Source organism: Micromesistius poutassou, assembly GCF_964030765.1.
Source record: "Micromesistius poutassou genome assembly, chromosome: 1".
Taxonomy (NCBI): Eukaryota; Metazoa; Chordata; class Actinopteri; order Gadiformes; family Gadidae; genus Micromesistius; species Micromesistius poutassou.
The window spans coordinates 30,159,365-30,176,552 of NC_140271.1; the positions used below are offsets into that span (position 1 = coordinate 30,159,365).

The 17,188-nt window shown below is 40.6% G+C and overlaps 1 pseudogene across 1 annotated transcript; it reads left to right on the forward strand.

Annotated features, from left to right (window-relative positions):
• The first annotated feature begins 7,037 nt into the window (after positions 1 to 7,037).
• Positions 7,038 to 10,591, forward strand: LOC311404188 (annotated as a pseudogene). The gene is made up of 5 exons: positions 7,038 to 7,106; positions 8,240 to 9,208; positions 9,737 to 9,943; positions 10,252 to 10,320; positions 10,487 to 10,591. The product of its transcript is annotated as an uncharacterized misc_RNA (transcript).
• The last annotated feature ends 6,597 nt before the right edge of the window (positions 10,592 to 17,188 follow it).

Consider the following 17,188-nt stretch of genomic DNA (forward strand, 5'->3'; position numbering starts at 1 on the left):
TCCATCTACGCTCCGCCGCCTTCCTCTGTCTGTCCGACCAGCACGCCTTCATCTCCAGCCCAGTGATGAATGATGAGGTAATGGGGTGTGTTTGGAAATGTTCCACCAGTCTAGTGTTGGATGTACCTCTGTGTATGTTATATAAATGTTGTTTGAGTCGAGTGAGTATTGTGTGCTTTGTTTCGCCGACATATATGATGTGGCATTCGGAGCATGTAATGGCGCATGTGATGTTTTTGTCGTGGATTGTGATTTTTTTAATTTATAAGATTATTATATTATAAGATTATTTATAAGGAGCCAGGCGTTGGTAAATGTTGGTAAATGTCTCCATGTTGGATTCATACTCACACAGCGCTGTGTTCAGTCACAGAGACACCTGTAAAGTGACCCTCCATGCAGAGGATTTATAAACTGACCACTAAAGAAGGACCAGGAGACCACAGAATACACATCTCTTATTTCTATATTTATACATTATTTATTTTTTACATTATTAATGTTATAGATTTGATTAATTTAATTGTTCCATTCATTTTCTTCCGGTCTTGATCAATACCTAATAGGTTAACAATCGTTAGTTTCCATTTCAAAAGTGTCCACAATTCAGAATTCATAAAATTAGAATAAATTAGAAACACTACCATCTATTGGCCATACTCGGTTATAGCACCAACTTTATTTTATTTCTGTTTAAAAAACTACATATTAACATTATTCATTCAAACATGGTTATTCGTTTTTGTAGGTTGAAGAATAAATTACTCTTTAAAAAAAACCATTTAATACACTATCTATCCCGATCCATAACCTCAGTACATTTAATACACTATCTATCCAGATTCATAACCTCAGTACATTTAATACACTATCTATCCCGATCCATGACCCTGCTTGTTTCAGTCAAGTTAAGGACTGTTTAAATCATCATCCTAAATCAAATCAACATCAACATAATATAAAGCGACATGACTGTGTTTATACAAGAATAATAAAGTGGTTGATACAAATATACTACAGAATTTACCAATAGAGCGATCACTAAAGATAGAAATGTAATAATTACTGATAACTGAGCAATTTATTGAGCATAACTGAAAAGACACCTTTTTAAAATAGCTTTCATCATCAAACTCTCCTCATCTGAACAATTAATCTTTCTAACTGTAGAGGAAGCTCAATGCATAATATTTTTTATAACTGTAGAGGAAGCCAAAGATATGATATTGAGGATAATGAATTCCCTATTGCATAAAAAAAAGTTTTGGATTAAAAAAAAACAACTGAACGTGTGTGTGTGTGTGTATGTGTGTGTGTGTGTGTGTGTGTGTCTCTCAATACAACTGACTCAGAGAGAATGAGGTACCAGAACATAACCCAAACCCAGGGAGGAGGTCCTCCTGGGTGAAGGAGGTCCTGAAGGTGTGGATGTGTGTCAGTGTGTCTGAGGACCCTCCTCCACCTGGGGACACTCTGTAGAAGGACAGAGTGCCAGCAGGCCGGTCCAGATACACTCCTACTCTGTTAGAGCCAGCGGGGGGGAGACGGATGGAGGTTGGTATATTGTTGTGCTGGGCAGAGTAACGGTCATCATAACAATAAAGACACCAGGACTTGTTGTTCCCTCCAAGCTCGCTGTCACCACCCTTTCCTCTCCTTGTGATTCCTCTGTATGTCACTCCTACACCAACACCTCCTTCCCTCTCTACCTCCCAGTAACAGCGACCAGTCAGACCCTCTCTTCCCAACACCTGGACCCAGTAGTCAAACCTCTCTGGGTGATCAGGATACGGCTGCAGCTCTTTATCCCGCGTCACCTTTCTGTTGTCCTCAGACAGAGAGAGTTCTCTGCAGGCTGTGTTTGGGTCCAGTGTGAGTTCACAGGCATCTGAGGGGAGAACAAGACACCGTTACCAGGGCCGGTTCTACACTGAATTGTGCCCTAGGAGAGACCGCGCCCGAGCGCCCCCCCCCGCGATCGGGATGGGGGGGACGGTGGGGGGCGATCACAGGGTTGTTGACGGGGGGGGATTGGGATTGTTGATGGGGGGGGGGGGGGGGGGGGGCGATCAGGGTTGAAAAGGGTAAAGAGGACATATTATGGTGTTTTCTCAACGATTTTTCTCGCGATCAGTAGCCGTATACAATATATATATAATAATATATAATATATAATATATATATTGATATATTGTAATAATATATATTATTACCGTATACAATAGCCGTAAGGACACTTGAGAATGTTAGTAAACAATAGCCGTAAGGACACTTGAGAATGTTAGTAAACAATAGCCGTAAGGACACTTCAGAATGTTAGTAAACAATAGCCGTAAGGACACTTCAGAATGTTAGTAAACAATAGCCGTAAGGACACTTGAGAATGTTAGTAAACAATAGCCGTAAGGACACTTCAGAATGTTAGTAAACAATAGCCGTAAGGACACTTCAGAATGTTAGTAAACAATAGCCGTAAGGACACTTCAGAATGTTAGTAAACAATAGCCGTAAGGACACTTGAGAATGTTAGTAAACAATAGCCGTAAGGACACTTCAGAATGTTAGTAAACAATAGCCGTAAGGACACTTCAGAATGTTAGTAAACAATAGCCGTAAGGACGCTTCAGAATGTTAGTAAACAATAGCCGTGAGGACACTTCAGAATGTTAGTAAACAATAGCCGTAAGGACACTTGAGAATGTTAGTAAACAATAGCCGTAAGGACACTTCAGAATGTTAGTAAACAATAGCCATAAGGACACTTCAGAATGTTAGTAAACAATAGCCGTAAGGACACTTCAGAATGTTAGTAAACAATAGCCGTAAGGACACTTCAGAATGTTAGTAAACAATAGCCGTAAGGACACTTGAGAATGTTAGTAAACAATAGCCGTAAGGACACTTCAGAATGTTAGTAAACAATAGCCGTAAGGACACTTGAGAATGTTAGTAAACAATAGCCGTAAGGACACTTCAGAATGTTAGTAAACAATAGCCGTGAGGACACTTCAGAATGTTAGTAAACAATAGCCGTAAGGACACTTCAGAATGTTAGTAAACAATAGCCGTAAGGACACTTCAGAATGTTAGTAAACAATAGCCGTAAGGACACTTGAGAATGTTAGTAAACAATAGCCGTAAGGACACTTGAGAATGTTAGTAAACAATAGCCGTAAGGACACTTCAGAATGTTAGTAAACAATAGCCGTAAGGACACTTCAGAATGTTAGTAAACAATAGCCGTAAGGACACTTCAGAATGTTAGTAAACAATAGCCGTAAGGACACTTCCGGGTGGCAGAACGCGAGCGGCTGCCACTGACCTGAAGCCATCCAGCCGGCTACTGTGAACATAGTTACATAGATAAAACCATTGTTGATCTGAAGTTGAAACGATGACGTAAACAATATTAATATAATATAATATAAGTTATATTTATATATATTAATGAGACGTCCTGTAGCACCCCGCAAGAAGAAAACCATTCATTCAAGCCATTGACTCTGTTTTCTGGATCGCTCTGCCCTGGTCAAATGACATGGAAGGGTTTGTTTACTAGTGGTGCCATCGGAGAACGCTTCGGCTTTTGCCACCCGGAAGAACGAATTGTGACGTCATGGTGAATTGTCGTACTGTTCTCGCTCCCTGGGCAGTACTGACTACATTTCCCATGAGCACTGTGGTGATGCTACGTGATGTTGTGTGGGGCGCGCCCCACTGGTGGGGAATAGAGACGTGCAGGTGGGGCGCGACAAACGGGAGGAAGTGTCACTGAAAACTCCATGTTTCTTATGGTAGGAGCGAAAGCTTGACAGTAGGGCTGGGCGATATGGGCCAAAAGTCATATCTCCTATTTTCAAGCAGAATGTCGATATAAGATATATATCAATATTTGTTCATGCAATAAAATAGGTGCCGTCGCCGCGCTCCAACTGGTCGTTCTATATCGGGGGCGCCGCGTCGCTGTGCTCGTTAACCTGCCTTGCCGATTACAACTCAATCCTAAATTTGTGTGTAGGCCAGGGTAGCTCAACATTTTAAAATTAGTCAAAAACTGTCGGAGCAAGATGTTGCAAATGCATGTTTCACGCTGAAGGGGATTTAAAAAAGTGAGGCGAGTGGTGGAAGAGCGGGGCCGGGGCAGAGTGTGTGTGAGCCAGAGGCAGAGCGGAGTGGAGAGAGATGAGCAGAGCAGAGTCCTGCACGCCTCTTATTTGCAAACCCGCACCCGTCCTTACCCGCCAAACTTAAAACCACATCCGACCCGTGTTCCGACAGTAGCGCAAATTACATTCCGCACCCGACCAGACCCGCTATAAACTGATACCAACGCCGACCCGCACCGGAAGGAAAATCAGACACATAAGATGGAACGCCGGGGAATTACACTAGTGGTGTTTGGCGTGGTGCTTTAGATTGCCGTGCAAAAAAGCACATCATCCACTGTGGACGGTTTTAGTTGAGTCCTCTGCTCCTGAATAGGCATCAGATCCAGCACCGGAGAAGTCTCGCTCTTTTTTCTTTCAGCTGCACTTTTATTTTCTCTATCTTTGAACTTGATGTTATTTGATGTTATTTAGATACAACTTGATGTAACTTGATGTTACTTCAATAAATTTGGAAATGTTAAGCTTGGCGTATTTCATTAGCATTGTGTTGGGGCGATGGGGGCAGGTGGGGCTTGAAAATCCCCCCTTGTCCAAAGTGGGGGGTGACCGAAAAAGTTTGAGAACCACCGCGTTAAACTAAACGCGGCGGTGGTTGGTTGGACAGACGTCTGGGGGCGAGAAGGGGAAGGAGGCAGGGGATGAGATTGAGAACATCAACAAAAAATTTGGCTAGTGGAAATTCTGATTGGCTGGTAACTTTAGAAAGTTACCAGCCAAATTGGCTGGTAATCAAAAAAGTTAATTTAGAACCCTGCACACGGGGGGTCTTATAGTTTTTTCCAATACAAAAGTTCTTTGGAATCAAATTCTGAACAAGATAAAATCAACATATTTTCAAATAGGGCGTGGCATCGAAATGGGCATGGCCTGTCACAAAAAACGCCACAGTTCATAGACGCAATGTTTGATTTGAGCGGGACCAACTTAGTGGCTGTTGCGGCCCAAAGTTCCAACTGCTCAAGTAAAATCATGTCGATTGGCAAAACAACATGGCCGCCAGAGGCTCAAAATCGTCAAAAATTGTCATTTAACTTAACGTCAAAAGTCAGGGTTTACTTAACCCAATCATCATCAAACTTGGGATAGTCAAAGGTACATGGGTCAAGATGAAACTGTCCAAATTGTATCTAAATCAGCCTAAAGTTGGCGCTATTGCAACAGTCCAAAAATGCAAAAAATGGTTTATTGGTTGGTAGGGTTAGGGTAAGGTTTGATGGTTTATTGGTCGGGTTAGAGTTAGGTTTGATGGTTTATTGGTCGGAAGGGTTGTATTGGTCGGCTCAGGCTTGGCACTGTTAAATGCTGCATGCAGCTTTAATTGGGAGTCAAGCAGCGAAGCTGCTGGACAACCTATTGTTTTCGTACTGTTTCCTATTATTATTATTTTCCTGCCATTGGAGTCTATGGCAGCCCATAGAACCCCATGGTAAAAAGTTGTGAAATTTGGCACACACTGATTCAGGACAGTCCCATAAGCCCTCACAGCAAATTTGAGGTCGCTAGCCCATGAGCTCTAGCGCCACCAACAGGTCAAAGTTGGACATGCATTCATGTTCATAACTTTTGACCGATTCATCCAATATTCACAAACAAGGCATCATTGGAATCCTTGGGCCAAGCCGAGTTCAACGCACCCTATGACGTCATATTGCGTCATGATAAATTGTCCGCCATCTTGGTTTATGTCAAAAACCTTCAAAATGTTTCACACATCACACATTTTGTCCAATCATCTCGAAACTTGGCACATATGTTGATCAGACTATGCCTCACAAAAGTTATCGAACAGATTTTTCAAATTCAAAACCGTTTGGCCGCAACAGCCAATCAAATTTGACCACAAAGCTGCCAAACAGGAAGTAAGCCTGTTTCTCAGCAGCCCTTTGACATATCATAACCAAACTTGGTACATAGACCCATGACATCATCACGGAGACGCTCATTAGGTTTGGTGACCTTTGATCTCTAGGGGGCGCTATAATTAATGAATATGTCTTTTAACTCCTCTCTCTTCACATGAGTATATTTCAAACAAATTTCCAATGTCTGGTGATACTGTCAGACCTCCCCATATAGCTCCATGAATTATTTTTCATGGAAACATCAGAATTTGGCCACCGTGTTCAAAGTTGTCAAAATTAATAGTACATATCCACAGGCCACAAATTCTGTCAAATCTTCTTGAAACTTGCCAGATATGGTCTTCAGACCAAGCTGAACACATATGTCTTACAGCTTTTTGAAATATAAAACTGTTTGGCCGTGACAGCCAATCAACGAGACGGCGAAGCCGCCAAACAGGAAGTAAGCCTGTTTCTCAGCAACCCTTTAACATATCATAGCCAAACTTGGTACATAGACTCATGACATCATCCTGGGGACACCCAAACAATTTGGTGACCTTTGACCTCAGGGGGACGTCAAACAGGAAGTGAGCTCATATCTCTGCAAGGCTTTCATGTATCCAAACCAAACTTGGCTCATAGACTTATGACCCTATCCTGATGATGCCCAATGAATTTGGTGACCTTTGACCTCTAGGGGGGCGAGTGTGATCATATCTCAGTCCATCCTTTATTTTTTGACGTGCAACTTGTCGAAAGTGCTGAAGGCCGCGTGTTTGGCCTGTTAGATCTATCTTTTATGTTTTAATTTTGTTTAATTAGTTTATCAGCTTGACTCCCTCAACACTGCTCGCAGTTTTAATTATTCTTGTTATTATTATCTATTGTCATTTATACTTTGACTCAATTTACAAATTAAATGGTGTTGTAAGTATCTTGTTAGCCATATCTCCATTATAACCAACAATGTCCTAATTTTTTGAAAAGAAAAGGCAGAAAACAAGACGAAAGGGTACTGAGCAGGATGGAGAAAGGGACAATAAGAAAGATGAAGGGGAAGAGCAGACACCAACAAGTGAAGAAGACAGGGACAGTACAGATGGTAGAGACATGTATAGATTGTCTGATCTAGAGACTGTTGAGAACAGAGAAGGTCCTGAAATAAACAATACACAGACCCAAAAAAATAAGAGAGAAGGATTTCAGGCTACTGAGCAGGATGGAGAAGTGGAGAGTTTTAGCAAGAAAGATGAAGAAGAGCAGACACCATCAAATGAAGAAGACAGGGACAATGCAGATGAAGAAATATATATTGTTCAGACTGACAGCGACAGTGTAAAAGAGAGCAGAGAGGAATGTCAGGAGACTGTGGACCAGACTAAGAAAAAAAGTGAAAGTAGGAAAGGAAAAGGATCAAAATGCACTAAATCAGATCAACAAACAGGCTACAGAAGGTGCAAAGCAGGGCCAAAATTTTTCATAATTACAATCACAAGAAAACAATGGAACAAATTAAAACCAAAACATGGGAAGAAAAGTCTTCGTCCCCCATGGAGTGATGTACTGTATGATGAATTTTTAACAGAAAATGCATGTTGTACACTTGCTTTCAAGTATCAGCATGTGAAGCCAAGTTACAGCCGTAAAATAAAATCCCATTTTTTCCGTGCCTCAGCACACTGTACATTTGAAGGATGCAAGGCTGTCTACAGTTTAAAAAAAAAAAAGCAGGCCAAAATCAACGGCTAAAAGAATAAGTTTTAAAGTTATGCGCTTTGGTGAAGTGTTGTGGATTTTGGTCCAGGAAAGGCCGCCGGGACAGGATCGCTTTTAACTCACTTTATTTGGTTAAGGTTATTGGTCTATTGTCTATCGTCTATGAAACAAAAGGAGAGGAATGGTAAATAACACGCGCGGAGCGTCTCAGAGCTTAGCATCCAGGATACGCTGCTGAGAGATTCTGAATCTAAACTGGCGGAGTCCGAGTTAAATAAGAAGGTAAAAGGTGGGCGTGCTCTGTGGCTTTAAAAGCCCACCCCCTTTCATCTATGGTTTTCCCACTTCCTCTGTGTGTCCGTTGCTGCCCCTAGTGTAAATGTTTCGTAACTTTGTCAAATGTGTTCAGTGCTGCCCTCTGGCGATTGTGAGGGGAAATTAACTCTAAACTATGCTTGGTGCTACTGGATATGGCTATGTGAGAGTATTACAGTAAAAATGTATCACTAGGGAATATTACAATTAAAAAATGTCACAGAAGTCAGACACCTCAACAACCAAAGAAAATTTAGGCCAGCCAAATACCTACGAAGAGGAAAGATTGCTAAAGCTGTAAGCAATGGTGTCAGCAATTATTATTACAGCATGTTAAAAAACACACCTGTGGAAGAGATCATGGCTGGTAATGTCACCAGAAGCCTCACCAAGGATGTCATAAAGAAAATTTCATCTGAGGTTAAAAAGAGTGCAAGGCTCCATGATGATGTAATGCTTGAACTCATGCTTACACAAAAGGTCATTAAAGAGAGCAGCAGTCATGCATCCTCAAAAGGCTATCTTCAGCGCCTGCAAATTGATCCTTTTGCTGTACATTTACATACTGTTACTGGAATCAATATTTTAGCTGAACATTTAAAACAAACACCCACCGCTCTCTACCTTGATGCTACAGGTGGTGTGGTGCAGAAAATCCCTGACCAAAACAAAAGAGTATTGTATTATGCTCTAGTTTTGCCAGACATGGGCAAGGATAAGCCTCCTTTGCCCGTTACAGAACTATTAACCAACAGCCATTCCATTCCATCCATTTCCTATTGACTAATGGAATTCCAGAGGAAGTTGTCATATACAACAAAAAGACGAATAACACAGGTTGAGACTGATTATAGTTGGGCTCTAATTAACAGCGTGCTTCTGTCCTTCAACAAGGAGAATATTTCAATGTACCTCATCAGAGCATTTGAAATAGTGTCTGGACAAACTGAACGGATTCCCAAGTTCACTGTGCTGCATCTGTGCTCTGCACATATCATGAAGGCTGTGTCATAAGCATTTGGCAGGAAAACAGGAGACAGAGGCATACAAGAATATGCAACATTCAGTTTTGCTTACCTCCTGAACTGCACAAGTATGCAGGTGGCCCATGAGGTTTTTTATCATATGTGTGTGCTTTTTGATGCAGAGGAGTACACTCATTTGGTAAAACAGAGCAAAACATACCTCGACAAGTGTGTTTTGAAAATCCAGGACATAAAGCTGGAAGAAAGTGGACATGTAATGGGAGAGGAGGAAAGCAACACTGAGAAATCTGCTAACAGTGCTGTTGGAAAGTCACCTTGCTTTTCACACATGCTTTTCAAGTCAGGCGTGACCAAGCACAGTGTGACATCCTCAGCATCAGAAGATGCTGTTGGCATAAACAACCATTACCTCTGTCCTGGTGTCATCAATGTGCTGTTAAAAAACGATATGGGGATTTTCCCATTGTGGGGTGGTTTGTTGCTTGGGGATCTGTCACGGCATGGAAAATGCACAACCATCAAAACAAATGGAAGAGAAAAAACCAGGGATACCAACTGCCATGTTGAACTCTGGTTTGGTTTGGTCAAACACTCTATCCTGTTAAAGAAAAAGTACCTGAGACCTGCAGAGGTCATATCCAAAATGTTTGCCTTAATGCAAGGAAGATATGTAGAGCACGTTGTGCAACATAATCTGCCAATGCAGATTCTGGATAAAACAGTTACAAGTTCTCGCAGGCCAGATGATGACCATGAAGAACAGTGGAAGAAGCAGGACAGCTCTACTGGTCAGTCCAAGTCCAAGTCCAAGTACTTCAATCCACCAGAAAAACTACCAAACCCCAGGAGCCTACATGCCAAAAAAGTGAAGAAAAGAAAAGAGGCTCAGGATCAACAAGTTACAGATGCACAGGTAAATATTGTTTTACACTTAATGTGTTTAAATGGTTCTTTAGATATATAGATATAGTATATATATATATATATATATATATATATATATATATATATATATACTATATATACTATACTATACTATACTATATATGTATATATATATTTCTTTGTTGTGGCAGTATAAAAAAAAATATTATATGCTAATATATATATTATGTATATGCTAGAATGGTGCTGTTTTCCAAAAATAAGACTTTGTTTTCCAAGACCTTTTCATTCAGTGTCAATATTAAATTGGCATTTCCTTGTAATTCTTTCTTGCAGTTAACGTTACTGTGGAAAAAGAGGGACACAGAAATGGTCGTTGCACTGCTCCCTTCACAGATTTATGCTGTTTTCGCACTATTGCTTTGATAATGGGACTGCTGAATTTCTTTGGTGCTGTTGGAATATGTTCTGTCTACTGGTACGGCCGAGTTGATGATTGGATGCAGGGGCGAGGCTCACATGGGTTCGTGCTAGTAACCTTTTTCATGTGAGCCTTGCCCATGACTGGCAGGATGAACTTTGGATTTGTGAACTGTCCGACCTGAGGTCGGCTACAGAGACGGGAGCTAACGCTGCGACTATGTTCAAGGACCCTGCGTGCATGGAGACCACCTGAGCCATTGGAAACCATGCATGCCTGTAGGGTGTTTTAGTTCTACATTGTATTTTAGTAGTGTTGACTTTCGATGCATGCTGGAAGTGTAAGGTTTACTGTTACTTATACCTGGAAGTATTCGATTTTGTGTTATTCATAGAAGTATTTGAAGGGATTTCTTGTGATGAATTTATATATGTGCCTTTATTACTGTGTCTTTATGACTTCATGATACTGTGACGGTATGACATATTGATTGTATGATGTGTTGATTATATGTCTACTGCTTTGTTGTTGGCTGAGGCCTATGTATTCTTTGAGACACACCAAGGTGAATACCGTTCCACATTAGGGACGTGACAGGTTTTCCTCCCTTTTAGTGGGAGGTTTTCCTCCCTTTTAGTGGGAGGTTTTCCCGAAAGTTAGGTCGGTTGGTGTTGTTGATGTTGTTCCGCCGTAACCAATCCGTGGGTTTTCTACGCTTGAATTTATACTCACCACTTTTATACTATATTATATATATATATATATATATATATATATATATGTTACATTGCACTAGTGGCTCGTAGTATGGTCATCTGAGATGACCAAGGAGGGAATATGTGATGAATATCAGCACATATGATAGCTAGGAAGTAATATCCTCACATAGCCACAGGGAGCAGTACCGAGCACATATAATAGCCAGCTGTAATAACCGCACATAGCCACAAGATGTCAGCACCAGCACACATAATGGACTAGGAGGTGGGCGTTCAACACTAGCCAATCAGAGCACATTACACGTCATAAAGGCCACGCCTGCCAAAACACTAGGGAGAACACACAAAAGAGAAGAGTCAGAATCTCTTGGGCGGCGTATCGTAGATATAAAGCTTAGAGACGCACGCGTGTTATATACGATCCCTCTCCTTTTGTTTCATAGACGATGGACAATAGATCAATAACCTTAACCAAATAAAGTGAGTTAAAAGCGATCCTGTATTGGCGGCCTTTCCTGGATTAAAATAATATTATATATAATACGATATATAATATTTATATATCGTTCGACATTCACAGTACTACATTGGCCTTTGTGTTTTTTTTAATCAACATTTATGTATGATTGTAATAACGTTTGATATTAGGACTAGCAGTAAAACTTCATAGAGGTGATTATCATGCCAGTCTGTAGCCTATTTGATTTTAAATGGAATAGCAATTTCGGCAGAATATGTTATGGTAGTTAAGTTAAGTTTTTGCTTCTTTTGACCCATCCGGGAGCCGGTGAACACACACACACACACACACACACACTATAGATCACATACTGGCACAGGTATTTTAGTCAATGAAGTTGGGTAAATGTTAGTCACTTGTCTGCTATGATAGATAGCAGATACAACTTTAACATGTTCCATCGCGAAAATCGTATGCCCATCGGCCACTTTGGCCTTGGTGCCCTGCGCTCTGCCCCCCCCCCCTCCATGCAGCTCAGCGATCCAAAAAAGAACGTGTGACGCCTCTGCCAGTCGCGGACACTTCTGATCCAATTATAAGTGGAAGAACAGCATCGGAATAAAAAAATATTATTACATTTATATAACGGGTGGCTTAAATCAAGCGATCTGATTGGTTCCTAACTGTTGTATAATGAGCGTATACACACAGCTATGACGCGCAATCAGTTTACAGAGTTCAGTATCACTCCGCGCCTAACTCTAACTGTTGTTTATGTATATATAAAAGCAATAGCATAGTTCACTGAAGCCTAAAAATATGTTGGTTGATGGAGAGGGTGGAAATGTTGTAAAGCAATAGGCACACGCTGAGTGAACTCGATAGTAGGCTGGCGAACCAAGCTACCGTCTCTAGCCTTCTCTCTGAAGGACGCTACAGTGTGTTGCATAGCAACCGCCGCGCACTTTGCAGGTAGCCAGGAGGGACTACAATTTTGTATTCGTTAAATAAATGCTTTTCCGACTTTCTTGTTTCTTCAAAATTGAGTGTGTCTATGACTTTCATTTCGCCATACTTGTAAACGTCTGATCCAATTAGATTTCTAATCGGAATAGATCTATTCCTATCATGCGATCCGAATGTACTGTATGGCATTTACAAAAGTGGTAAGCATACGTTCGTATGTCTCTCGCGCACACCTGACACATCTGGACTGGCGGCGACATAATGGACGTCTTATCACTATTTGGCATTTTTTATGTATTTGATTTTAATGCAAGCCCAGAAGGAGAGAGCTTTTCTCTGCCTGCTCCTTCAATTAAGAAGAAGGAGGACAGCACAGCGACGTCAGTTTCTCGTCCGGTCTTTATAACAAATTCAATCAACTATTTTTCCTTTTGAAAAAGGGCTCTTCAAGATGCAGATAAAAACTGCAAAACAATGAACAATTTCTCTAGAAGTGATACACTGTTTATTAAAAAGGCGTTAATGCTTTGAGAAATTAATTTGTCTATTTTTGTGAAATCAAAATCATGTTTTTTAACTTATGGCCTACATGCCCTGGCATGTGGACTTTGTGCCCTCAAAAAAATTGCCCCTTGGCCTTGCCCCTAAAATCACAAAATTCCAGCCATGCGTACCATACAAATAGATTGCAGAAAGTTTGCATTTTGGCAAGTTTGGTCTAATGTGTAGTGTCTATATGCCATCTTTATAATTAAAATTAAGCTTTGGCATTTTAATCACTGTTTAAGTCGGTTCAGACAACTAATGGGTATTCACGCCTGTTTGTGATTTCTAATGCTACTGTATGGAACTTGGTCCCCATCTTCTATTTTATGTGTTCTGCAGCATCAACTTTTATCGACTGGAATTGACTGTTTGCTCCTACGATTGCCTCTGCTGGGTTCGCTTAATCAAGTAAGACACTTTCTGGTTTGTTAAAATGTAATGTTGCTTACACAATTTCTAGCAGTTGAAGCACTTGGCCATAGTGGATAATGATACCACTACTGCTACTGCTATGACGACTAGGCTTCTACTACTAATACTAGGCCTACTAATAACTAGAAAATGCATTTCCTGCAGAAAATGCGGTGAGTGATGTAGTGCAAAATGAGGTTGAAAATATGTTTTAGTAAAGCCACATAGTTTACGACGTAAAGAAATGTTAAATGGCTTAAATCAAGTGAAGGGATTCGGTTCAGACAATTAATAACTAATTTGTGTGTTCTGCAGAATCAACTTTTATCGACTGGGTTTGACTGTTGGCCCCTACGATTGCCTCTGCGGGGTTCGCTTAATCAAGTAAGATATTTTCTGGTTTGTTAAAATGTAAGTTGATTTGTTAAACGTTTGGACAAAGGTTAACAATAACAAATGTTAAGTTAAGTTACAAAGTCTGAAGTAGTTTAAGTGTCAGAGAATTGTTCCATTGTTAAAAAAAAATAGCATTTTAAAAGAATATCTTAAAAAGTATAAAATATTTAAAAATTCTGAGCGGGGTTCAAGTAACCCATTATCGTTTATATAGACCCTAAAGGTTTTCTCATGGTTTGACAGCCCTCCTCAAAACAAAGGTCAAGGTGTCCTAATGTAGTCTAGGTTACCGGTATCAACCAATAACCTAATTACTAAACTAATTAAAGAACATGACACACTTACCTTCTGTTAAATTCCTTCTTTCTGAGTCAGACTGGGAATAAATTCTGAGGTCTTACTTAAATACATATCTATGGCAGCGGGTGTCAGTATACAGCTGTTCCCATGTCAATGCATGATTAAAAAATATCTAAACACATTTTGAATGTCCTACGTCAACAACAGCCAATGATTTTTATGTAAACCTTCCTTTAATTTCAATCCCTAACCTGGATTATCTATGTAAATCTAGGCCTATTCATGGGGCCGAATCAAGAAGTGCATCCCAAATTTTCAATGTTGCTCTATTTCTGTTCTTGTCTAGTTTGTAGCAATGAAACAACACCACCATTTGACAATGTATTTATTTAAATACAACATTAGAAACAATGATACATTTACTGTCTTTTCTTTTTTTCTGAAATGTCTCTTAGAACAAAAATTAATAGAAAGACTGTGCCTGTCTCATTATCGACCTTATTGTTTATTGGCATTGGGGCTGCAGATTAATGTAGATGGTCTACCTCTATTTAAAAGTTCCACTGTACAGCTGTGGCCCATCCTTGGCTTACTGGTTACCGTCCCCATGAAGGAACCTGTGGTCATTGGGGCGTACTGTGGACCGAAAAAACCTAGTTCGGCCACTGAGTTCCTATCTGATTTTGTCAGAGAACTACAGGAGCTAGAGGCTGAGAGCTTCACACTGTAGTCTGTGATACCCCTGCAGGGGCCTTTGTGAAAAATACAAAGGCCCATAATGCTTACCATGGGTGCGAATTGTATAAATATCACATTTGCCCCTAGCAAATGTGCTAGCAACGTAACACATGCACAGATAATATAACAGTATATTAGTCTGCCATTTTTATTAGGTTAAACAGGGATTTGATGACGTTTTTAATTTAAGGCCCACCCATAATTGGTCTGGCCCATCCACAACTAGAATCCTGGCACCGTGCCTGGGTCACTCGTGTTTATTTGTTTCATTTAGAGACCTTTTAGGCTACCAACAGAGCCTCTTGTGTTAATTTTTGGGATTTTTTCCTGTTAGCTTGGGCCTTTTGTGAGGGCCTTTGAATTCATTTCAGTTGGCTATATGATTGGGCTATGCGCGCCTGTGTTTAAAGCGGCCAGCGACGGGACATAGGACTCGACTACTCACGTTCAAAGACAAATTTCTTTGAAAATGTTTAGAACCTCAAGAATAGATTTGATGATTTAAGCTACTCTATCAGGTTTATATATTTCTGAATCTGACCAGCCACGAACCTCACCGCACTGCTGTTATTCACATCTCCTCATTTACATCCCCATCCATTTTTTATGTTTTATAAATGATTAAAAAGTGCTAGTTATACAAATCACCCAACATTTAACAGTGTAGGCTACACGAGTTAGTCTCAATGTGCACCTCACTTAAAACAAGGTTGAGTCGTACTTGTCACATATTGATTTAGTTAGGGTACTTGCCACCATAACTTGAATGTCCACCATTGCTAGTTATTTTAACACATTGACTGCAATTGAGCTAACCATGACTTTAAAGAGTTAGCTAAAAATGAATTGGCTGCCTGGAAGTTAGCTAGCACCAAACGGCTAGCCCGTTAATAGTAAACCATATTCTTGATATCAACATACTTGCCACCATAATTTGAATGTCCACCACTGATATTTATAACACATTGACTGCACTTGTGCTAACCATGACTTTAAAAAGTAAAAAGAACAGACCTAGCTAAGGTGTCTGTTCAGTCAAGAAACACAAGAAAAACCGTAACAGTTAGTTCTGGCTATATTTCAAAGGACACGCAACTTACATTTTTAAATATTGTCAAAATACTATCAAAATTGTAAGGTCAAAATACTGTCATTAAATATCTACTTAGCTAACCATTGTAGAGCTAACTCAATGCAGAAAAACAGAACAAGTTAAAATCTAGCAGCAGTGCTCTGATTGGCTGAAACTGTCGGGGGCAGGGAAGAAGTTAAAATCTAGCAGCAGTGCTGTGATTGGCTGAAACTGGGGCAGGGAGTGCCTTCCAGGCTGCACTGCCTTGAAGGCCCCGTTGGGGGCACAAAACACCATCGAACGGCGTTTATTAACAGCTAGGGGCAATACAATTGCACATACTGGCTAGGGAGGCGTGCTGGCAAAAAAAGTGTAAATTTGATTGTGTAAATTCATATAAGTGAAAGGATTCAGCATATAGTCTATAAAATACTATGCCAAATGATGAATTGTTCGCCATTAATCCCAATAGAGTGATGATGATTTCAAAATGCATGAGCAACGTCCAACCTGCGTTGTTCTATAATTTAGGGAAATCACTTTAAATACACCCTATGTAAGAAATGTATTGCATATGTTTTCGACCGCTGTGAGGTAACGGCGGTGGTGTAGTGGATTCTTATAAGACCCGAACGCCAGCGACCGGGGTTCAAATCTTGCCGGTCCATCATGCCTTTTACCCCCATAGATGTGGTGCCAGCATGGCCTTGAGAACATGGGTTCAAGTTCGAAATTACAAAAAAAATCGAAAGTACAAAAATATAATTCCATAACCTTCAGTAAATTATTATTCCATATGACTTGTGACTTTTTAAGCTTCACACAAATGCGCATCACTTGGGAGACAAACCCTGCATGCAGAAATTCAAGACTGACGCGCTACCTCCATTCTACCACTCTCTCACGGAGACACACTGCGCAACAGTAAGCATTGTCTCCATAAGGTCCAACAAGGACGATAAAGTAGCGAATACCCTCTGATGAGAACCTCGGATCTCAGAATCTGATCTGTCCCAAAAGACCCTCCGTCTGTACGATACGGGCTCCGAGGTCTACGGGGAAACCCACAAATGGTGACGCCATTGTCAGAGGGCTGAGAAAGCTGCGCTTATCTTAGCTGAAAACCTGCTCCCGACCAGGTTTGGTTGACAGCATAAGTCACCATGGTGATACAGCAACGCTAAAAGAGAGCGACTTTCGTGTCCCAGCTAACCTAGGCTTTGAGCGCAACATACCTCGCTAAC